This window comes from Triticum dicoccoides, chromosome 5B, assembly GCF_002162155.2.
Source record: "Triticum dicoccoides isolate Atlit2015 ecotype Zavitan chromosome 5B, WEW_v2.0, whole genome shotgun sequence".
NCBI classification, from domain to species: domain Eukaryota; kingdom Viridiplantae; phylum Streptophyta; class Magnoliopsida; order Poales; family Poaceae; genus Triticum; species Triticum dicoccoides.
The window spans coordinates 333,979,450-334,004,230 of NC_041389.1; positions in this window are offsets into that span (position 1 = coordinate 333,979,450).

Here is a 24,781-nt window from a genome sequence, read left to right on the forward strand (position 1 = left end):
CAGCAGCCTGGGCTAGCAGGGTGGATGTCATTTGAGTTTCTGTTTGTGTTTCATCCATAGTCGGATGTTGATCTTATGTAAGATGATGTTGTATTCGTGTGGCATTGTATGCCTTTTGTATGTATCCCCATCTATTATGTAATGTTGATGTAATGATATCCACCTTGCAAAAGCGTTTCAATATGCGGTTCTATCCTTGGTGGGACCTTCGAGTCTCTTTAGGATAGTATCGCATATTGGGCGTGACACACATGTGTAGTACTTGTACTTTCTACGCATTTCCCAAACTCTCTCAGTCGTATATTGCAAAAACATTCAAACCTCCTACCGTGGGCTGTTAGATCTCCGTTAACTCGTATCACCATAGAATCTACGATGCGGGAGCACCTCATATTCTCCGTGTGAGAAAACATAAGGTGCTATCGCAGCTTGGATGCTACGGTGATACGAGCTTCGAGGTTGTTTGATCTGAGATCCAATGGCATCTGAGCAGTCTTTGTGCTTGTAAGCAGTGGCCGAACTCTTTGGGGGCTTTTCTGCAAAAAACCATTCGAACCACCGAGGAGGTCTTGGTTCACAAATCCAACGGCTCCGAAGAGCTTGTATCACCATAGCATCTAAGGTGTGGTAACACATGATATTCTTACATACAGGAGAATATGATGTCCTCCTTCATCTTAGATGCTACGGTGATACGAGCTTCGAGGTCGTCGGATATGGGATCCAAGGGCATTTGAGTAGTTTTTGTACAAATTGTGTGCAATTCTCAAAATCATCAAGGTTTCTTGTAAAAATATTAAGACATCATGCGAGCTGCCATATCTCAGATCTACAAGCTCCAAGCAACTCGTATCGGCATATAGCATCTAAGGTATGGAGGCACATGATATTCTCCCGGTAAGGAGGCTGGGGGTGCACAACCAATTGGTGGTTGGGAGGGTGGGGACAAATATAATCTAAACAACCCTAAACAAAGCTTCACAATTTTATCTAAGGTCGAGGGGTTGACCCCCGACAATCATAGCTCCGCCTATACACAACATTTGCATGTACTGTAGTACTAGACTTAATATTCATGTTTCAGTTTCCTGTTCATTCTGAATATTGAACTGAGGACCATGCATGTCTTACATTTTACTCCCTTCGTTCCTAAATATTAGTCTTTTTAGAGATTTCAAATGGACTAGCACATATGGATGTATATAGACATATTTTTAGAGTGTAGATTCACTCATTTTTCTCCGTATGTAGTCACTTGTTGAAACCTCTAAAAGACTAATATTTAGGAATAGAAGGAGTATTTTTGAATTCGTGTCATACATGCATGGTTTGGAAAAATAGATGCACTATAATTATTGGATTCTTGTTGTGTTCGTGCGTGTGTGTCTTTGTGTGTGTGTGTGGTCATATGCTTGATACATACAAAGTTTTCTCACCTCTATATTGTTCATCTTTTAAATTTGAATTTGCATTGAAAAAATTACTAGGGATACCATGAAATGTGAAATCCACGTTGAGATCACTATATCACAACCTCACTCTAATTCAACAACTCGTCATAAATCAATTACCACGTTGAGATTAGTATTTGCAAGGAAAATACGGGCATTGTAATACATATAGATTCGTTCGGCAATTTAAAAGGTTCCTTTCGTATTCTCGAATGGTAGGACCCAACGGCGTACCGGCCAGACATTGGCTCGTGTTGATCCTAAAAAAATAAAATAAAATAAAAAAACGGGCTCGTGTCCTTTCGGTGGCGTGCGTGGTACGCACATTAGGCAACCCCAACTAGTCGAGCCTTAGCGTTTCGAGTCGAAATATCTGGCGGCCAGAATTCCAGCCCTAGGAAATTCCCCTCATGTCCCCGGTCCATAATGACTACCGATGAACAATGGAGGGATGCTTTAGTAACTAGACAACGTTACCTACCGCGCCGAGCATGGTTCAATTCCCTCGGTCGCCGCTCACCAAGATCACCCGTCAACTGCATTGCCTAGTACTACTACTCCAGGATGAGCACAGAATAGAGCCCGTTTGTTCGTGCCTAGTACTTGAATTTATATATCAGGCAATGCACTAGTACGGAGGGATTATCCTTTTACTCTGCATATATAACTTGTCTGAAGTCCAACTAACCAAAATGTTTGACCAAATCCTTTCTTAAGAAATAAAACAGGATAGATGTATGGCTTCAAAATTTATTGCATGATGCAGGTTATGATATTGTTTCGAATCCTGGATCTTAAATTTCAGAAAATCCAAAAGTGACCATAAATTCTTGAAACTAAGCATGGTCACGTGATATGGCACAAATATTACTTCGTAATTTTTTCTTCAATTTGAGACAAGCTTCTTATGACAAGTTGCACAAATGAAGAGCCAAGGTATTTTGGAACAAAGACTTGTCACGTTAAGGTGAACGCTTTCACTATTGAAACCGTGGGCATTTACGTGCCGCCACGAGTCCCGCTTCTCATCGGCAGGTGTCGTCCGAGCAAGCGTGTGAGTCGATGGGAGGCGTGCCAGCAGACCGCTGCGCCGGCTGACAGGGAGGCATGCGAGCAGACCGCTGTGCAGGCTCACCGGGAGGCGAGCCCTTTGACCAGGCTCTGCCGCTCACCTTCGTCCCAACTGCTCCCACTTTTAATGTCGTCGGCGCCGCAGTTTAAAATCAACCCCGCACTACCCAGTATCGCTACAATCTTCTCTCTTCCTCTCCGAATCTCCTGTCGTCTACCTCCAACTAGCCTGACCTAAACGTACGCCATGCCGCATCATGATGGTTTGCCCTTAGTCTTCTAGTTTCCTGAGGAAGACACCCAGCCGAAGTCTCAAGAACATCAGGCGCTTTGGGACAAGCTTGAACAGGCCTTGCGGGAAGACGCCGCGCCTGTCCCCATTACCGTTCCGGATCCCGTCGCCCCGACTGCGCCAGCGCCCATCCCCGTGGCATTGATGGGCTGGGAGCCGCACATTATCGCTGAGCTTGATGCCACGGGGTTCCACGAGGTCCCCACTGACTTTCACGCGCCCGTGCACCTGCCAACGCATGCGCCTGCGCATGCATTTACGCGCACACCCGTGCCGGTGCCCGTGCACCTACCACCGCATGCGCCTACGTGTGCATTGATGTGCGCGCCCGTGCCGGTGCTCATGCACACGAATGTCTCCGCCACGCAGTTGACAGCGTCTGTCCCCGCGCGGGTGCCAGTGCCCCCCTCAGTGGCATGGATGGCCGCCGTCGACCGCTTCCTTGCACCAACGCCAGTCGCCTCCTCCCGCCAGTTGACTTGCTCCAAAGTCCAGAACATTTTGGCCTTCCTTGAAGCTAGGCCAACATCCAGGAGTACGCCAACAATGGCGCAAGACGCGCCGTCGCCGTCGGTCAGTGGCCTGACGACACACAGAGCACGACAGAGGAGCCACTTCCCACCGCATGATGGCCCCGCCGCCGCCACGTAATCTAAATTTGCCATGAAAAATGTTCGGATTGCCATGCTTAAAATCCGAATGTTTATCATTTCCATTTATTTATATCAATCGTCATATAATTTAAAGTCGGAGTCAGACTGAATGAAATCTATGGTTTGATCGATTGAATGTTCTGCTAGAGCCGTATCAAATTAAATATAAAACGTTATCAAGCCACATGTATTCTCTGCCATGCAACGACCTAGACTGCTTCAATGTCGAGCGCTCGACACGTTTAGCATGCAGTTAATTTCATGCCAAAAATAGTGTTAATCACAAAATAACACGCAAATAATATCCTCCTTAATATCCGCATGCACTTAATATACTTCCAAATTAACGTGCATTGCACGTACACACTCGTGAAACTGGTGCCGTAACTTGTGAACGCGTCTAGATATGGTCAACAGCAACATCGCCCGCGAGTTCTTCATGTTTGCCCGTGCGTCTAAACGCAGAAGGGGGAGAGAGAGCACACATGGCACCCACCAGTAAGTGAAGTCGAATAGTACTAAAAATAATATTACATGTTATCCATTAAATAGGCTGTGGTATATAAAAACATGATGTGAACAAAGGGGGGTACAACAAACATTGATGTTCTACATATGTTGCCTATTGACGTGCGGCTTGAAGGCCCTGGTCGCATGTTCGATCCTCATCCTTTATTTTTTAATTTGTATATGGGTCCAAATTTTTTTCATGACATGTGGGCCCCTCGGTGTGTAGTTTGTAGCACTTTAATTTGTGGGTCGAAATTTGTTCCATTCCAAGTGGACTATCGGTGTGTAGTTTTGTAACTTATTTATAATAATTAAAGAGAACAACAGAGTTTTTTGCAATAATACCATGGTGCGACATTGAAGGCGAGAAAGGACGTGCGAGAGAGCGTTGACTGAGCCAGAGGGAAATCAACTCGGGGAGTTGCGGGGGTTGCAACGGTGTTTGGAGTAGTTGTGGGCCGAATGCTACAAAAATATAATCTAAACTGACCGAAATAAATGCCTACACAAATTAATCCAAGGTTGGAGTGCCCCTTGCAATGTAAATAGCTCCGGCTTTGCGAGGTATGGAGAGGTAGCTTCAATGCATGGAAGATATGGTGTGAGAAAGCAAGGTCAATCGAGAGACATATAGATAGAGAGACAAAGTGAGTGTGGTCCGACATTCATTGAACAGATATATATGCTCTGGAGAGATATTGTCCGATTGAGCTTTTGGCAAGGGTGAGGGTTGTAAGATAGAGCTTGAGAGATGATCCAGTCACATACGTGTAGATATATTTTGTGCGTGGGATGAAGCAAGGTCAATCGATCACATAGGGTCGTCGTGTGATCGAATGAGTGAGACAGGTTGGAGAGAGTGACCTAGATAGACAATGTGCGTGAGAGAGTATACAATGTGAATAGGTCGAATTGGGCTCAAACATGGTTATATATCGTTTTTGTCTGAGAAAGAGCAAGGTCAATCGAGACATACAGAGAGAGAGAGAGAGAGAGAGAGAGAGATTGAGCGAGCATGGCCTGCCATGAGGTCGAAAGAGTGGGGGCTGCTTGGATGGACTGACCTAGATAGACAACGTGAGTGAGAGAGTATAGAGTGTGTCGATCGAGGCCCGAACATGGAGATATATCATTTGTGTGTGAAAGAAAACGAGGTTAAACGAGACTCAGATAAAGAGAATGAGATTGAGTGAGTGTGGCCCGCTGTGCGGAAGAAAGAGTGAGACAGTCTCGAGGGAGTGACCTAGATAGACAACGTGCGTGCGTGCGCACGAGAGATTGGGGGGGCTAGATAGGCAATGCATGTATTAATTTAGCAGGAGAGGGAGAGAGAGAGCTCGGCATGGGGTGCAATGGCGGGTGTGTGAGGTAAATACATTTGGTAACACAGTGGAAAAGGGGGTTGTGTAGTTGAGAGAGTTAGAGATCAAAACATGAGAGAAAGAATGAACGTGTGTTGGAAACCGATAGCTTCCTAAGGTGGTTAGGAGAGGCAGATTGAGCGATACAGGAAGTATGTAGCATGTGTGCGCCGGGGGGGGGGGCTAAAAACAACATTTGAATGTAGATAGTACGAGACTTAATATCGATGTTTTAATTCGGTGTACATTGTAAGATTTGAACTGAGAACCATGCATATGGGTAATTATTTTGAATTCGTGCCATACTAGGTTTCGAAAAGTTGACATTGACTCGATTTGTTGTGCTATTTTGTAGGTCATATGTTTGAATCCATCCAAAAGTTTTCTCACTACCATGGTGTTCATCATATACATATGAATTTCTATTAAAAAAGTAGCGTGGATACAGTGAAATGCGAAATCCACGTTAGAATTGGAGATCGCTACGTGACACACACACTAATTCAAATAACTAATTATGTGACACACACTCTAATCCATGTTAGCGTGGATACCGTGGATACCTTTTCGAATTTTTTTTCAAATAACTCCTCATTAAATAATTTATAGTACTCCCTCTGTTCACTTTTATAAGACCTTGAAGACATTTCAGACAATGTGCAAAACAGTTCATTTTAAGTTGTCTGAAACGACTAACAAAAGTGAATGGAGGGAGTATCTCATTTCAAATGACTAATTATTGCAAGGAAAACACGGGCATGGTAATACATACAGATTCATTTGCAAATGAAAGAAGATTTGTTTGCATTCTCAAATGTAGGCGCACCAGGCAGACTAAGGTCATGTCGTGGTGGTCACGTGTGTGTCGGATGGACGCGTAGCACCCAGCCACCCACGCCCCCCTCCTCCCCCCCAAAAAATAAGGACGACGACAAAATAAGTTCGTGCTTCCATGTTTTGGATTGAAATATCTGGCGGCCCCAATTCCATCCCTACAAAATCTCCCTTCTCCACCGTCCCCTTCCGCGTCCAGATTGCTCAAATCCCTAATTCGCCGCCAACCCAAGCAAAGTTCGAATCGCCCCTCGTCTCGTCTCTTTCCCCACCTCTGTGCCAGACGACAATGACGAAGACGACGGTCGTGCTTCACCACCGCACCGGAGCTACCTCATCTACGCCCTCGTCCACCGCAACGGGTGGTCCACCGACAACGTTGGTCGCCGCAACCGGCGTGCCTCACAGACACCGACTTCCACCGCATCAGGTGCGCTTCACCAACGTCGTCTCCCAGCTCATCGGGGCTACTTCACTAAGCACATTGTCGCACCTCCGCCCCCCGAGGCCGTTGGAGCTTCACCAACGGTCTCCTCCATCGAACGTAGCGCTCCACTGCCACTCAAGATCTATATCCGTGCGCGGCCAGCCAACGCCAACGCATCACGCTCAACGGCTCTAAAGTGACCCACACTCTAGCTAGGCGAGCATGCCCAAACGCCGGCCCGAACTAGGTATCCACACATCACTCCCTTATGCACTGTTCCGACGATGTTTGGGTATCCTTTCACTGCTCTCTTAGCTTACACACCTATGCAACTCTTACTTTAACCCTTATTTCTTCTAGAGATATCATCTGAAACAAGCAAATCCATTTTTTTTAGCGAAGCATGACGGCGCTACAGGATCTAGTACACATCCTGCACACCCGTATAACCTTGTAAGTATCTGTCCTCCAGTACAACATCAAGGTCGATTCCTCTTATTTGATCAACCATTCGCCGTGTCCAAAATGCAGAGGGAGATGCAAGGAGCACAAGGCCTGCACATCCAAGCAAGTGGTAACATGGACTTGTACATGGAACATCCCAAGCACAAGCAGAGCTATAGTGATTCTATACAACTAGCTAGTGTAAGTCCCTGCATTTCATTTAATTCGTACTGGCATTGTGGCGGATCCACGAATTCAAGTTACCAGGGGCGAACATTTAACTTAAAAAATATGAAGGCACTTGCACTCCAGAAATCAACATAACTTGAGAAATGTGAAGCTACATGCACTTTGACAACCAGCTAATGATCCAAACTAGTTCAGATTATAAACACTAAATGATGCAAGCACCAAAAAATACAAAAGGCAAAATGGTGTACAAGGACTACAAACATGGTCTGTACCTGCTTGAATTATTCGCTCTCTGGCTGAAAATATCGAAGTGTAATTGCACCTATAACCAGTGCGCAAACTGCATATCAATATGTCCTGCACAAGTATGCCAATAGTTTCAAACAACAGATTAGAAAAGTATTTATGCTATGTTGTCATGATACGGGGACTTTCTGGTAGATGGCCTCAACGTTTCCTCAAGCTATGAAAATGCACTATAATTTGCTTGTCATCAATGCCTGCAAATCTCTATGTCTCTCTCAACATAGCAGATCATCATTAGACACTAAATCCTTCAATGAGCTTGCAAAATGCTTGCATTAGATCCCTCATTAGACACTATATGTTCATCACCAGGAACATGTAAAATGTTCGCATCAAATCCTTCATCGGCAGTCTGTTCAGTAGACACTTCAGGCTCAAGAACAACATGAGCTTGTATGTTTGCACCGGAAACTTGATTAGATACATCAGATTCAGTCAGTTCGGTATTGATTGGGGGAGTTATAAAATAAGTAGAAATTGGTTTCATTTTCTCATAGATTCCCTACATACAAGCAGTTTTACAACACCGTCAGGTTTAACTATTGGTCAGAAATTGAAGAGTTGAATTAGATATAATCAGGGATGTGATGTACCTGCTCATTCATCCAGGGGTGGATCTTCGTCTTCTTGTCATTTCGTTCGCTTGAGGCCCGGCTACCGCCCTCCAACGAGGGCGCGAGGAAGTGATGTGTCTGGCTGTCCAGCGGCGGCTAGGTTAGAAGCGAACCAGACTGGAGACTGGAGCGAATGAATTGGGATTTTTCCTACTGACGATCGATATGGGAGGCGCTTGTTTGGGTCGCGAGCCTGCTATAGGGCCTGCCTTGCACTTATGTTATTGGCCCATCCAAATTGAAACATTTTTCTTCACTTTTTACATTGTCTGCTCGTGCGTTGGGATGAACAAAACTAGCCTGGGCCAACCTGGACGACTCAAACTAGGTGCACACTTTCCAGCCACCCGAGGCAGCCACCCATACCAGCCCCTATGGTGGTGTCGCCCCTTTTTGCGTGTATGATTGCGGTAGTGAAAATATTCCAGTGGCACCTTTGATTTACCCACAGAATGGTTGAATTGCTTGTTTCTATGAACTAAGTTCGCCAATAATGTGAAGGATGCCAGTCTTTTCATCCTATTATAGATTGCTTAGATCTCGATATGCCAAAAGTAATAGCATGAAATATACAGTAAAAGCCAGTGTGATGTGTTTGGCTACAACTAGTCTGACTACACGTCCTCATATAACATATCAAGGATGCACCATCTTACCAGATTAACCATTCGACTTACCAATGCAGTGTGGGAAGAAAGAAGTATTGGGACTGTGTATCCAAGCAATTGATGCCATGGACTCCTTCGTACAACATTGTAAGTGAAAAAGAAGTTGCAGTGTGCCTGTACAAAGAACTAACGTAAGTTCAGTTACCTGCTTCTCGGAATTTTAGTTAGCCACTTATTGCAAAATTGTTCAATTACGGTGCTTGGCTTAATTTAGTTTGCTACTGATTACGTAATGCCATAGCCTGTTAATCCTATTATAGACTGCGCCTATCTATGTGTTTGATACTTACTATTAAGAATTACATGTTTGCCTGAACTTAAATAGCTACTTGTTTGTTTAACTGCTTTGCTGTTGCAACAACGGGTTACAATGATGTTAATAACTACTTTTCAGCATCCAATTGAAACTCTTCAATTCCTTGTTTGTTTAACTGGTTTGCTGTTATAACTCCCAGTTGAGATGTTTTGCTAACTTCAACTTTTCTGAATCCAATCGAAACTTTAATGGCAAAACATGTTAGCCCAAGATCAAAGAGCGAGGTCCCCATGGATGTTATACCATCCCACAGCAGTGGCACCAGCCCAATCATGCATTAAGAATTGCCAACTGCTAATGCTCTATAGGCTAAACTAGTGGTAGAAGGAGATTCTGCTTCTGCACTTAAAGATGAAGCTGACATGTTGAGGAAGCAAACAGCACAATCACAAGCAGTACTCAAGACAACCATTAAATATTTGGTGGATTTCAAAACGAAGCAAGCTGAGACTGACCACATTGTTAAGGTCCTGAAGGAAAAAAGGAATTTAAATTCCCACTTGGTAAATCATAGGTGAAATGTTCTTTCCATCGTTGAATAACCTTTGTGTTGTTTGTTCATGTAATCAATCAAACCATTTGTTTTAGAGATCAGGTAATAATTGTTTTTTTTTGTTTTTTAGTTTGTAATTTTATTTGAACACAAGTTTGTATTAATTGATAAGACTCAGAGACATTTCATTTTGATTGCTGTGCTAGACCCACAAATATGCCAATCGGGTTGAATGTGCATTCAGCAATAATAGTAGTATAGATGGACCATAAGTGGCACGCATCGGAAAGGGCCAAGATTTTGTAGTAGCTTGGCTAAAAAAAGATGTTGTTGTAGCAAAAAAAAAGTATAGTGGCCTGGCATATGTATGTTAGTTGATATTATTGATCCATATACTCTATAAGTGTTTATATGTCTGTTAGTTCTGTACATTCTTGGTTGATCGACTCGGTATTTGAATCATGATACATTGCTTGTGTACATATCTAAATGGGAGTACACATTATGTTGCGTGTGACATTTGAGTTGGACATGAAGTGTTCCAAATATTCGAATTCACCTTAAACTGGATTCTAGCTTCTGAATTTGAGTATCGGCATTTGTAAACCATATTCATATATGACAGTGGAATACATCTTTGTCGTCCTTTTGAAGATATATAAAAACACATAGAATGATTTATAAAGATTCGTATAGGAATACAAAATGGATTCGAATTTAGTTGCCAGGGTAAACGTGGATGCTTATTGTCCCAAAATTCGAAAGAAGCGGCAAAATGTCCACTCCCATGTTGGTTGCCCGAATCCAAGTGTTTGGGAGATGGAAATTACTGTCTACCCATTACACGGACAATCCATCGGCCCGATTTCCACTGCTCTAAATAGGGGTAGGTTAGTAACTTCAATTAGACGCGACACGACCGCCTCTGTGCCCATTCCGACATGGTGGGTGCCAAACATGGGCGGCAAAACACATTTGATTCAAGCTCATCCGAAAGACCTCTGTTTCTCCCTCCATTTCCCCATTCATACAGGGTGGGCGGCAAAACAAACTCGACTCGGCCGAAATCGATGTAGGCAAATATTTTCAATAGGGGCATGTTTATAACTTCACTCACACGTGACACAACCGCCCTACCTGTTAGCCCCGTTCATACACCATGGGCGCCAACCACCCTCTCCTCGCCCGAAATCGCTCTGGGGAAATATTGGTGAGATGCAAGATTACCGTCCTATCCCCAACCGACGAGACGTCCAAATTTTAACTTTCCCATATTTCAGACAGGCGCGTCCCAGAAAACATGGTTCCCCGTACCTCTCCCTCCATTTTCCCATTCATACACCGTCCGCGCTAGAACACCACCCCAAAACCAGCCTCCGTCCGCCACCCCATCCATCGACGCCGTCCTCCACCCCATCCATCGCCGTCGTCCTCCACCACATCCATCGCCACCGTCCTCCACCATGCCGGAGCGCCTACCAAGACCGCGTCGTCCACTACTAGAGATGGACGTTTCTCATCCACAGCGATGGACCAATAGCCTTGCATCGCGTCCTCTCGCTTCATCGGCGCCGTTGTCCTATTTGTCGGGGCTGCTCACATGACCTTCTCTTCCACCGCAATGGGACTTATTCCCCGATGCACCCATCTACCGTCATAGATCTGCTTCAACACCACCGACAGCCATCGCACCCCCGATGCATACACGGTGCCGCAAGAGAGGTGGTACTTCATATCTCCTCAACTTTTTGATCTCAACCAGAAAATAGATCTTAACTTGGTTACTCTACTTTCTTTTCAGCTCTTAGAATTTAGTCCTTAGTTCTAAGCAAACAATGGATGCTAAATATAATTTCTCCAGATTGCAGCTTCAAATCTGCCATGGCACGGTCATAATACAGTTTAATTGATCATGTTTAGGGTTTAATTGATCATGTTGGTTCCGTGGTGGTTTCTTTAATAGAAAATCGGAGGGGAAACCCTCTTTTGTTAAAAAAATATGCTTAGAGTTTCCCCCTTTTATGATCATTATACGATCAGAATACGTGTTTCGTGTCATAATAGCACTGCTCCACCCATCAAGCTAAACAAGCTTAGTTGTTTAAATATGAATCTGATATTATTAAAACAGAGTCATTTAATTGGTCAGCTGAATGTTCCTAAATTAGTTTTGAAAATGCATGTTCGCCGCTCGGGTGTGTATCTCTACAGGGTGCCCACAGTGGGCTGGCCCACCCTGGGATTTTGGATCGTCCCAGGCCCCGATTCCCCTCTGTTCTGCTATGCGCTTCCGATCTCTACTCTCCCCCAGCTGCTTGCCTCGCCGGCGACTTGCCATCCCTGGACGGCATGACTCTAGGAGGAGACGCCGGACTAACAGGAGGTCAGGAGCCACTCACCCAACGCCCGGGCGCACCGCCATGCATACCTTCCCAGTCCATTCAGGGCTCAGGCGTGCAGCACCCACCAAGCCAACCCGATTTATCCTGAGATACGTCCTCAACACTTAGCAGCCACTCCTCATCACCCATTTTCTAATTGATTCATTACTCATTAGGCAGGACTGTCATTAGGGTTTGTTGTGTGCTTAGTGCTACCTACACTTGATGGTTCAGATGTATTTCGGTAATCTTTAGTACCTGTAAAGTTCACAGGGTTTTCAAAATTCCGGCCCTCGGAATAGACACTAGTCATTTTGGATTGTTGGTCGTAGTGACATTGACCCAGATTACTACTGCAAGCTAGGTTTGTTGATAATTTTACTTGTATTTCTTACTCATTTGATATAATGTCCAATTATTCACATCGATTAGTTGCAAACAATAAGTGCTAGACAAACTTCTTGATTCAGATTTTGGACGGTCTCTTACTGTTGTTACAATTCTGCATACTTGTCCTAGTAAGCTCACAAGTAAATGATTGATTCACAACATCTATGCTTGCCTTGTCATATTTGTTGTCAATATTCTTTTAGGGTGGACCACCCTGTTTCTAAATATTGGAACCGTAGACATGAGTGAATAGTATTTCTCTATGTGATCTCTTCCATCATGTGTGGGAAACGAATGCTGCATTGTATAGAAAGGAAGTGTCATTTCCAGCTTTTACATAGGTTTCGATCTTTTACATGGAATACAATCTGCCTACTCGCTTTGTGTCGCACTACCAACACTCCACCCTTGAAGCTAAACATTATGCCACTCATAATTCCTTAGTTTATTTGTTCAAATACGAATTTCATATGATTCTAATGTTCCTACTTCAGTTTTCAAATGTGTGCCTGCCTGTTAAAGAGACATAAGGGGTTTGTATTTCTGTGTGTGGTCTGGTCAGCACGGTTGGAGTGTGAACTTTGCATATGCAGGGGTTTATAGGGAGACACTTTTCGAGTTGAATCCACAATGCATTCCATAGATAATCTGACTAATTTTTATGTTTTCATGAATCTCAGATTCTGAACAGCATCATAATGATTATGAGCTTGAGCGCATGAAAAGAATAAAGCAGAACAATGACATGGCTGTCAAACTTGGCATTAAGGGACTGAAATCAAGTCTGGATGCAATGCAATGCAAACACTCTCCACCTACAGATTCATCCTCAGAATATGATCCTAACAGTGATTCTGAGCTAGAGGGAGACCTAAGTCAATGTAGCTCCCTAGTGGAGGAGTCAGAGGAAGATGCCCTATCTTATTCACCCATCAAGGTGCTTGCTCTAACTTTCCAAGGTTACATTGGTCGCACATATCTTGCATCTGATGCTTTGCATTGCTTCTACTTTGTTGAACTGCCATTAGCTTAGTTTACACATCATGTATGTGAATATGCCCTGCCTATCCATTTTCAGTACATATTCCATCTGTCATCATACCATATTTATTCATTCAAATGATGTTCTTGTGTATCAAACGTTGAAAAGGAAGAGGGCGATTGCTGATCGTGGAGGAGCACAAGCAAAGTATTTGGAAAAGGTAGTGGCACCTGATAAATCAAATAGCCCATTAGGTGTAGTTGCAATATCACCTAACCCACAAAACACCCCAACTCTACCAGACTCTAGCCCTACTACACTAGTCATTTCTGATGCCCCAACTCAGCAGACCCCAACTGCAACAAACAGTATGATTATGCCAGTTGACATAGCACCAGCTCTATGATGCAAAACCACCATTCCAGCAAAGAGTACACCAAATCCAGTTGCCAAATCCCTTCTCGAACTAGAGAGAGCCCCAATTGCAGCAAATAGGACCCCTGTTCCATTTCTTCCCAGTTTAGAAGATGAAGCTTATATTGTTGTCAGGAACTTTGTGCGCATCTTTCCTTCATGGAAAGATTATACCGCAGACACAGAACAATTTCCAGTCTTCCTCCGCAACTTACATGTAAGTAATGTACTAATGTTATTCATGGTCATTACTGCATATGTTTCTGCTGATAGAAGACACAAGATTTCATTCTTTTAAATAGGCGAGGACCAAACTAGATAGTGAAGACGAGAAAGGGCTGATTGCGCTTTTCAAGCACTAGTTGATGAAGTATCGTTCCTACCTGAGGCAAGCGCACTTTGATGGAAAGCCTCTAAACAAAATTTCTGTAAAGTCTCCGGTGCTACATTTACCGACGGTGACTGGAATAATCTTGTTACACATTGGTCTCGGCTGCAGTGTAAGGTACTGTCTATGATATCACATCACAATTTGAACTACATTTCTGCATTTGCCTTAATGTCTCACTTGTACGAAAACTGTTAGTAGAAGAACATTCGTTCTCAAGGGACCACAGAATCTCGCAATTATATTGCACACTGCATTGCTCTTGTGAGTACCTCTTGCCCTGTATGACCATACTTACTTTCATAGTTGTTTTATTATGTAGCATCACTGCACATGTTAGCCTCGTAATCGTCCATTTGGTGGTCATTATAAGATCTGTATGGACTCTTACATAAATTTAGAATCAACCCAATGCTTTTGAAGAGGTATAGTTGTGCAGTCCTCTGGTACGGACTGAACATCGTCTATCACTGTACTTACATTAACAGCTACTCCCTCCGTCCCATAATATAAGAACATTTTGTATAGTACACCAGTGTTCAAAACACTCTTGTATTATGGGAAGAGGGATTGGTTCATTGTGTAGCATTCTGCATCTTATCTCCCTCGCCCACCATTTACTAAAAAAGATCATATCTGTATTTAATCTTACCAACAAGTAGAATACACAGACAATGCCAGTGCAGAAGTGTAGCCCATTGCTCTTGTCAGTACATTTTGTCCTGTAATGCTTGTACTTCCAGGGATTGGTAGTTGATTATGTAGTATCAATCTGCATCTTATCTTCATTATCCTCTATCCCTTCCAGTATTATCATATCTATAATTACTCTCTACAAAATGTAGAGTGCAGGCAATGCTTATGAAGAAGATTCTGTGCTGAAATTCTTGAGTTATCCTTCCCTTGACATGGAGAAGGGCATTATAAAGCCGGTGTTAACTGTTAATGTAAGTCAGTCCTTCTAAAGCCTTTATATCCTCAACTGATGTTTAATTTGCTCATACTCCCTATCATTTACTGCTGTTTAGTTTGTTGTTTCTACCAAAATGCATGTATGCAAGAACCGTAAGTTCTAAGTTTTACTTGTAAAACCAAATTCCTTATTCACACCATGCACATTACTCAATACTCCCTATATGTATGCTTGTTTTTGTGGATCTATAATCCAGTGTGTGGTGAAGCAGCCCACGTTTGCACCTTGTCATCTCTTGTTTTATCTTACTGATGTGGTTGATGATATGAACAACATGCCATGCACATTAACCAAAATAGATACAATGATTTTTCTTTGCCCTTCATCTATGCTTGTTATGTTGACATGGTAATCCAATAGTGTGGTGAAGCTCCCCGCATTATGAACAATGCCAAATTATGCTATTGATATTTTGAACTTACTCTTTATTTTCTAATTTGAAATTGGATGGAATTGACAGCACAGTTATCATCTTTGTTTATACACGTGCAAAACCTGTCATCTGTCTGCTTTGTTTCAGGGTGATATGCCTGATGGCATGCACAAGTCTGCTGAAGGCTATGAGACAAACCCAACATATATTGCAGCAAAGAAGGCAAAACATCTTGAATATAGAGAGACAACCCCAAAGTCTTGTCTTGATGTAGTGTTCAAGTTACTTGAGACTAGCAGTCAGACAAGCTCACAGAATTTGTTGCCTGAATCAGTTCAACTTCTTCAATCCCAAGTTCTAGCAGAAAGGCATTCTGCAACTCAGCTTTGACTTGAAGTCCTATCTCTAAGAAAGATTGCGGAGAACACCAATGAGAACCTCATCGCTAAACAGCTACACCTGGAAGCAATGACCGACATGCTAGGCCGGTCTCACAGCCTTGCTCAGCAGCTTGCGCATTAGTTCCCCCGCAAGGCTAACCTTTCTTGAACTATCTTGGAAGTGGTCTCGGTTCAGTATTATTTTTTTACGCTGCAATGGTGCCCAGTTTTTGTAATCTGCTTCTTCGTTGCGCTTTATGATCACTGGTGGCGAACTTCAATGCCTAGTGGATGTAATATACCTTAAATCCTTTATTGTATAGTGTAGGTTTATTCTTAGTTACTATGCCGTAATTTCTTTATTGTATAGAGTAGGTTTGTTCTTAATTCCTACTAGTTACTGCCATCATTCGCTATCTGAACAAAAATCAGATGTAGTCGACCGGGCCGAAACATTCGACTCTAACAGGCCTGGTTTTTAGCGGGCGACAATTGGGCCGGCCTGCGTCTTTCTTGGGCCCGAATGATTGGGGCCTTCACACTTTGCGCCAGGCCCACAAGTTACACCGGCCTATATTTTAGTTGGGCCTTTTGTGGACCCAGCGCTTAGTTTGGCCCAGGTAGCATTGGGCCATTAACAGGCTGAATATTGTACTGGCCTGTTACGGCCCAGATGAAACCATGGGCCTTTAGCAGGCCGAAATGCATGTTGGGCCTCAATTTTTACTAGTTGTCGACGGGCCTTTAGCAGGCTGAAATGTAGACCGGGCCTTTTTGGGCCCAATTAGGTCATGGGCTATTACCAGGCCGAAACATATCTCGGGCCTTAGTTCGCCCACTGATATCATGGGCCTTTAAGAGGCCGAAAGCTTAGTACAGGCATCAATGGGCCGAATTATGCGACAAGCCTTTAACAGGCCCAAAGTCACGTTGGGCTTAAATGTTGCCACCTTTATCACGGGCCGTTAGTGGGCTCAATGTCCCGTCGGACCATATATGGCCCATGGGCAGCACGGGCCATACCCAAGCCGAAAGTCACACCAGGCTAAAATGGGCCCATGTCTACATCGGGCCTCTAACAGGCCGAAAGTCACTGGGCTGTGATTGGGCCCAAATATTCGGTGAACAATTAATGGGCCAGATCTGGCTTTGGTCCGTAAATGGGCCCAAATATTCGACAAACAATTAATGGGCCAGATCTGGCTTCGGGCCGTAAATGGGCATTTATTAAGCAGGCCGTTATTGGGCTGGCCCATTAGTACCTAAGTAAGTACTACGAGCCTTTGACTGGGCCGGCCTTTTTAACCTATATGGGCCTCTGTTGGGCCCAGACACGTGTCGACGTATCATAGGCATGTCTCCTCCAATGGACGGACGACATATGGCCCACTGACGAGCTGACAGGTGTTCCCTCCGGCCAATCAGAATTTTACACGTGGAAATTTCCCGTTGGTCCGGGCTGTTAACGGGCTATCGGATCCAAAACCCGACCCGGTAGCTTAAGGGCATTCCCTTACAGTGGATGCCAGGTGTCGGTCACCCTTGACGAAAGCACTTCTGTGACGCGCGATTTATCGTCATGGATGTCGGTGTCAAAACCAGCGGATCTCGGGTAGGCGGTCCTGATCTGTGCGTCTTAGGCCGATGGTAACAGGAAGCAAGGGACATAATGTTTACCCAGGTTCGGGCCCTCTCGATGGAGGTAAAACCCTACTTCCTGCTTGATTGATATTGATGATATGAGTAGTACAAGAGTAGATCTACCACGAGATCGTAGAGGTTAAACCCTAGAAGCTAGCCTATGATGGTTATGATTGTGATCGTGATCGGCCTTCTAAGGACCAACCTCTCCGGTTTATATAGACACCTAAGAGGGCTAGGGTTTACATGGAGTCGGTTACAAGGAAGGAAATATAACATCCAGATTGCCAAACTTGTCTTCCACGCAAGGGAGAGTTCCATCCGGACAGGGGACGGAATCTTGAGTCTTGTATCTTCACGTCCCTACAGTCCGGCCAAAGTATATAGTCCGGCTGTCCGGATACCCCCCAATCCAGGACTCCCTCAGTAGCCCCTGAACCAGGCTTCAATGACGATGAGTTCGGCGCGCAGTTTTGTCTTCGGCATTCCAAGGCGGATTCCATCTCCGAATACTCCATAGTACCTGTTACGACGAAAAGTGTCCAGCTTCCCATCAATTTTGTACTCCTCGGCTTCTGTGCCTCAATAATCACCATCTCCACGTGTCGAGAGAATGCGAGGAGCCGAGGTTTGGCATTTGCCACCCCCGATCCTGCAGGTCAACCATCTATTTGAAGAGACGGGGATTCTCAGACCCAAACCTCACTCTCTCCCCTCGAGCAAGCATCCAACAAAGCGCTCTGGAAAAACCATTCCAACATGGCTGGTCGTCGCAGCTCTTCTTCTCGCTCCCCTCGCTCCAAGCCGGGGGACTGGGAAGAGTGTTCAGTTCCTCACAACCGTTTGATAGAGTTACAGACTCAAGGGTTTCTCCCACCGGCGTTCATGGTCCCCGTCCGGGCTGGAATAGCCACCTATAATGGCGGGGAGCAAGCGGAGGGATATCCTAATCCATCTCCAGAGGAGCGAATATGCCTCATCCCTTTCTGCTAAGGGGCGTCGGGTTTCCTATCCACCCGTTTCTCCGCGGGCTCCTGGAGTTCTACGGCCTCCAGTTGCATAACTTCACCCCTGCCTCCATGCTACACATAGCAGGATACGTCGCCCTTTGTGAGCTATTTCTAGGCTGCGAGGCTCACTTCGGGTTATGGAAGAAGTTGTTCTGCCTCGTCCCTCACAACCAGGGAGAATCCCTATGTCAAGTGGGCGGAGCCGAAGTATGGCGCATTGCCGAGACCGGATACCTATCCGGCACTCCCAAGAAGGCACCAGAGAACTGGCCTTCGGAATGGATTTATATTGATGACGTTCCCCTTCTGGATCCAGTCCGGACAGGTCTCCCCAAGTTCAGTAACGCCCCGCCGAGGGCACGTCGAAGCTGGCGCCCTCAGGGCCCCCAAGAGGAGGATACTAGGGAAATACACTTCCTGATGAGCAGGATAAAGTTACTGGCCAAATCCGGACTAACGATAGTCGAGGTTATGGCAATATGCATAATGCGGGGAGTGCAACCGCTTCAATATCGGGTGAAGCCCATGTGGCACTACAACGGGGAAGATGATGCCACCCGCTGTGGCCGTAAGGGTCCGGACTCCGCCACTGCTCTGGTGAGGATATTATCCGACCTGTATAAAGGAGAAGAAGAAGATTTCCTTCACATTAAACCGCGGGATGGGTTTTCTATGTACAACCCCCCAAGATGGGGAAGTCGTCATTCTTTTTCCCGCTTCACTTATTGTGGCGTTCTTCGCTAAGATTATCTGCCTCGATATTTTCGAGCAGGAACTGAGGAGGGCCGTAGAAGGGATCTCCAGCCCTTCCCCGCAGCCAGAGGACCCCGGAAGGGCCATCGATCCTGGACTCGAAGAAGATCCGGATATTACTATGGAGCTTGTCAACGGGATATTTTATTAGGCGAGCTGTGATGGTGCCTCAGCGGCTATTATTGCCGACTATCCCGGACTGCTACCTATGTTGCGTGTAAGCCAAGCCAAAAACTCTATCCTCCAAAGAGGACTCCTTTTTGATGTCATGCCTTACCCCTGAAGTGTCGTGCTTTTGCAGAGACGACGATCACAGCGCGGGGCCGAGCCCCTAGGGATCCGTCGGCAACGGGCGTCCGGATTGGGCAGGCTTAAGAGGAAGGCGGTTAGGGTCGAAACGCCGCTATAGAGGTAAGGTAAAAACCTGTTCTGTGATTATTGTATTTGAAGTGTAACAGCGCCCTTCGTGTCCTGGCAGGAAGAGGAGTAGCCGGACTATATCCGGGGATCCTGCCAATCACGCCTCCCCCAGCCGGATTCCAGAACCGGCTTCGAGAGAGGAGGCGGACATGGGGCCGATGCCGCATAGTTCTCTGACAGAGGACACGGATATGCTCTCTGCCACGAATTCTGAAGTAGAGAGCGCCATGAATCACCGGCGCCGATGAGCCGTACTTCACAACAACATCTTTTCCGAAGAAGCATTTAATGCTTTCAATTCTGTAGACACATACATCTGAGCTGCTCAAGGCGGGCTTGCCCAAGCGATGGACCAATATACCAAAGATATACGGGTAATAAAATTTGATAAGCATGTATAGCAGTAGCCCCTGAGACTTGAAACGGTTGGAACAACTATTTTAAGGATCAATTTATGCACAGGTCCTTGTAGATAAGAATGAGCAATTGTCTCGGGAGCTGGAGGAGTGCAAGGTCCAGCTGAGGGCCATGGTTGCCAAGTTAGAGGAATCCCGGAAGGCCTCATCTGGTAACATTTGTCTCAATTGTACGAAGATGCACCAGTTAGTAAGTGGCTGGTATGACAAGTCTAATAGAAAATTCTGCAGACAATCCCAGGGTGAATCCGGAGGGCGTAAGAGATGACGAGTCGCATCTCAAAAGGCAGCTAAGGGCTGGCGAGTGCGTTCTTACGCAGGTTAGGCAGGAGAAGAACAATCTTCAAGATGCCAATGTCCGGCTGGACGTGGAATTAAAAGACGTCCGCGCTCAGCTGGCGGACTTCGTGAAGGAGAACAAAAGGCTTCGTCGCGGCATTTATTGTAAGTGCCCAGACGAACTGTAGTACAGCTCAGCGAGGAAGCGCATTGAAAGAATTTTTACTTAGGTATGTTAACGGGCCGCCCTGAGGAGGAGATGCCCGCGTCTGCAGGTGATTTACTACAAGACCTCTCACAACTGCACGAGCGAGCTCGGCAGGTGATGCAGGGCGTTGCTTAGGCTTTGTGGCCATCAAGCTTCCTGCCGAAGGGCATGGAGGAGCTTGTGGATATGCTTCAAGGAGCACGGAGGCGCTTCCGATTGTGGAAGATGTCAGTCTGCTGGCAAGGTGCAAGAGAAGCCTGGGCTATGGTGAAGACGCGCTACACCAAGCTGGACCTGAACCATATGGCCGAAGTCGGACCGGCAGGGCCAGATGGGCAAGAAATTCCCGTCAGTCTGGTGTATGACCAGGTAGCGCTAGCCGCAAAGTATTCCCAACAAGATTGTAAGCTAGATAGCATGTTGGATGGTATAGAGGAGGAATATAGTCAGTGCAAGTGACTGTGTAATTCAATGGACAGAAGTAGTCCCTAGCCGGATTAAAATCATTTGTCTTGGCGGACCTTTTTGCTTCAGCCCCCGAATCCGATAGTCTGGGGTGTATCCGAATACCCGCTCAGTTATGCAGAACCGGGGTATGCATGGAAACCAGGCATAGGGGTCATAAGAGCTTGAACAGACAACTACCCGACTAGTTATGTTATATTACATGGATAGTAAGAAACATCTACCAGGGAGAATAGTTCCGTTAGGGGTTCCTTTCCCTGGGTACGCATGCGACGATGCACATGTCCGGACAGCGAACAAGGACGCAGGATACAAAACTTCTGGGGATTTACGTTGTAATAAATGAATACATCTTTTGTTCACCGACCAAATATTCCCTTAAGGACGCTAGCTTTCGGCTTCACCCAATCTGAGGTACACATCCGTCTGAACCGGCAGTAACAATCGCAGAGGTGCTCCCCTTATGCCCTAGCCGAATTAATGGGAACATAAGGCATAAACACAAGAGCTAGGCAACCCAGCTTGGCCACATCTTAAGTCATATCGATGCATATAATGGTGAAGAAAAGGCACATATGGAAAAAGAACGCATATGTGATGGGCAAAAAGCCATTAAAGTAATTATGTTTAGCTTCCGTATAGGAAGCCCCCAGGTATTGCTTGCACACATAGTGCGGCCGGAGTGATCTGGGCGTCCGTACTGTATTAAGTACTTTGTGTGAAGAGGAAAAAAGGTCAAGAAAGGAAAAGGGAGGGAGCATAATTAAAAGAGGAGGGGGTAAGGAGACGAACACTGAGTTTGGCGCTAGGCGTAGAATCTCCGGAGTCTGGCTGCGTTCCATGGGTTTGGCTCGAGTCTGTTATCGGATGCATTACGTAAGCGGTACGCTCCTCCGGTGAGAACTTTATCAATGAGGAAGGGGCCTTCCCACTTGGGTTTGAGATTGTCCTTCTTCTTCTCCGGTAGGCATAGAACGAGTTTGCCATATTATAAGTTTTGGCCCGCACTTCTCTGCTTTGGTACCGTCGAGCCTGTTGCTGATAGAATGCGGAGCGGGCTTTTGCGACGTTGCGCTCCTCCTCCAAGGCATCCAAGCTATCTTGCCGATCTAACTCGGCTTCCTTCTCTTCGTGCATGCGTAAGCGAGGCGAATCATGTATTATGTCGCAGGGTAGTGCTGCTTCCACGCCGTACACCATAAAAACGGTGTATATCCGATGGTGCGATTCGGCGTGGTCCGCAGCCCCCAGAGTACGGAGTCGAGCTCTTCGACCCAGTGCGTGTCCGACTCTGTCAAGGATCGCACTAGTCTGGGTTTGATGCCGCTCATGATGAGACCGTTTGCCCGTTCGACCTGGCCGTTTGTTTGGGGATGGTAGACGGAAGCGTAGTCGAGCTTAATGCCCATTTTGTCGCACCAAGTTTTCACTTCATCGGCTGTGAAGTTTGAGCCATTATCAGTGATGATGCTGTGGGGGACGCCGTATCGGTGTACGGCCCCGGATATGAAGTCTATTATCGGTCCGGATTCGGCCGTTTTGACTGGTTTGGCTTCTATCCATTTGGTGAACTTGTCCACCATGACCAATAAGTATTTTTTCTTATGGCTTCCCCCTTTAAGAGGTCCGACCATATCCAGCCCCCAGATCACAAAGGGCCAAGTTATGGGGATTGTTTGGAGAGCGGTAGGGGCATATGACTCCGATTGGCAAAGAGCTGGCAATCGACGCAGTGTTGGACAAGGTCCTGTGCGTCTGCTCGGGCCGTCGGCCAATAGAAGCCTGTACGGAAGGCCTTGCTGACTAGTGCTCGAGCCGCGGCGTGGTGCCCGCCCAGTCCGGCATGAATTTCAGCCAAGAGTTGCCGCCCTTCCTCTTCAGAGATGCACGTTTGGAGCACTTCGGTCGCACTTTTCTTATAGAGTTCCCTTTCATGGACTTTGTAAGCTTTAGAACACCGAACGATGCAACGTGCTTCATTTTGGTCTTTGGGGAGCTCCTGCCTATTGAGGTAGGCCAAGAAAGGCTCAGTCCACGGGGCGATTACAGCCATGATTTCATGGGCCGAAGATGTTATTTCGGTGGTGGAGCCTCCGATTATGACTGAGAGTTCGGAATCTGGGGGTGTATTCGGATCCGTGCTAGTGTTGTCGGACTCCCCTTCCCATACCACGGGTGGCCTGAACAGCCTTTCCAGGAATATGTTAGGTGGGACAGGGTCGCGTTTAGCGCCGATGCGGGCGAGGATATCTGCTGCTTGATTTTTTTCTCGAGCCGCATGGTGGAATTCGAGCCCCTCAAACCGAGCTGACAATTTGAGGACGGCATTACGGTAGGCCGCCATTTTCGGATCCTTGGCATCGAAGTCTCCGTTTATTTATGATATCGCGAGGTTTGAATCCCCACGCACTTCTAGGTGTTGAATGCCCATAGAGACTGCCATCCGAAGACCGTGCAACAGAGCCTCGTATTCGGCTGCATTGTTGGAGTCTGTGTATAATATTTGGAGGACGTACTGAACCGTGTCTCCGGTGGGAGACGTCAGGACTACACCTACTCCCAATCCGGCCAGCATTTTAGAGCTGTCGAAGTGCATGATCCAGTTAGAGTACGCGTCGTACTGTTTAGGGAGTTCGGCTTCTGTCCATTCAGTGACAAAGTCAGCCAGTACTTGCGACTTGATGGCCTGCCGTGGTTTGTATGTTATGTCGAATGGAAGGAGCTCGATGGCCCATTTAGCGATCCGGCCCGTAGCGTTGCGGTTATTTATTATGTCGTTGAGTGGTACTTCGGAGGCCACCGTAATCGAACACTCTTGAAAGTAGTGTCGTAGCTTCCGGGATGCCATGAAGACCGCGTATGCTATTTTTTGATAGTGTGGGTATCGGAATTTGCATGGGGTGAGGACCGTGGATACGTAATAAACCGGCTTCTGGAGCGGGAATCTGTATCCGTCAACCTCTCGTTCGACGACGAGCACTGCGCTTACAACTTGATGTGTTGCAGCTATGTACAACAGCATAGGTTCGCCAATATTTGGCGCTGTTAGGACTGGATTACTGGCCAATAAGGTATTTATGTCGTCCGGTCGGCCGCGGTTGCATCCGTCAACACGAAGTGTTCTGTGCGCTGAAGAAGGCGGTAAAGAGGTAATGCCTTTTATCCTAAACTGGATATAAAGCGGCTTAAAGCAGCCACGCATCCAGCTAGTTTCTGGATGTGCTTGAGGTCTATTGGTATAGCCAACTGCGATAGAGCTTGGATTTTTGCCGGATTCGCTTCAATTCTTCTACTGGAAACAATGAAGCCCAGCAGTTTCCCGGAGGGGACGCCGAAGACGCATTTTTCCGGGTTCGGCTTGATGTCGTATGTTCGGAGGTTATCGAACGTAAGCCTTAAGTCGTCTATTAGGGTTTCGACGTGTCTTGTTTTTATGACCACGTCGTCCATGTATGCCTCCACTGTTTTGCCAATTTGCTTTTCCAGGCATGTTTGGATCATGCGTTGATAGGTCGCGCCGGCATTTTTAAGCCCGAAAGGCATAGTGTTGAACCAGAAAGGACCATATGGCGTTATGAAAGTTGTTGCAGCTTGGTCGGACTCTGCCATCTTTATTTGATGGTATCCAGAGTATGCGTCGAGGAAACACAGCGAGTCGTGTCCTGCTGTGGCATCG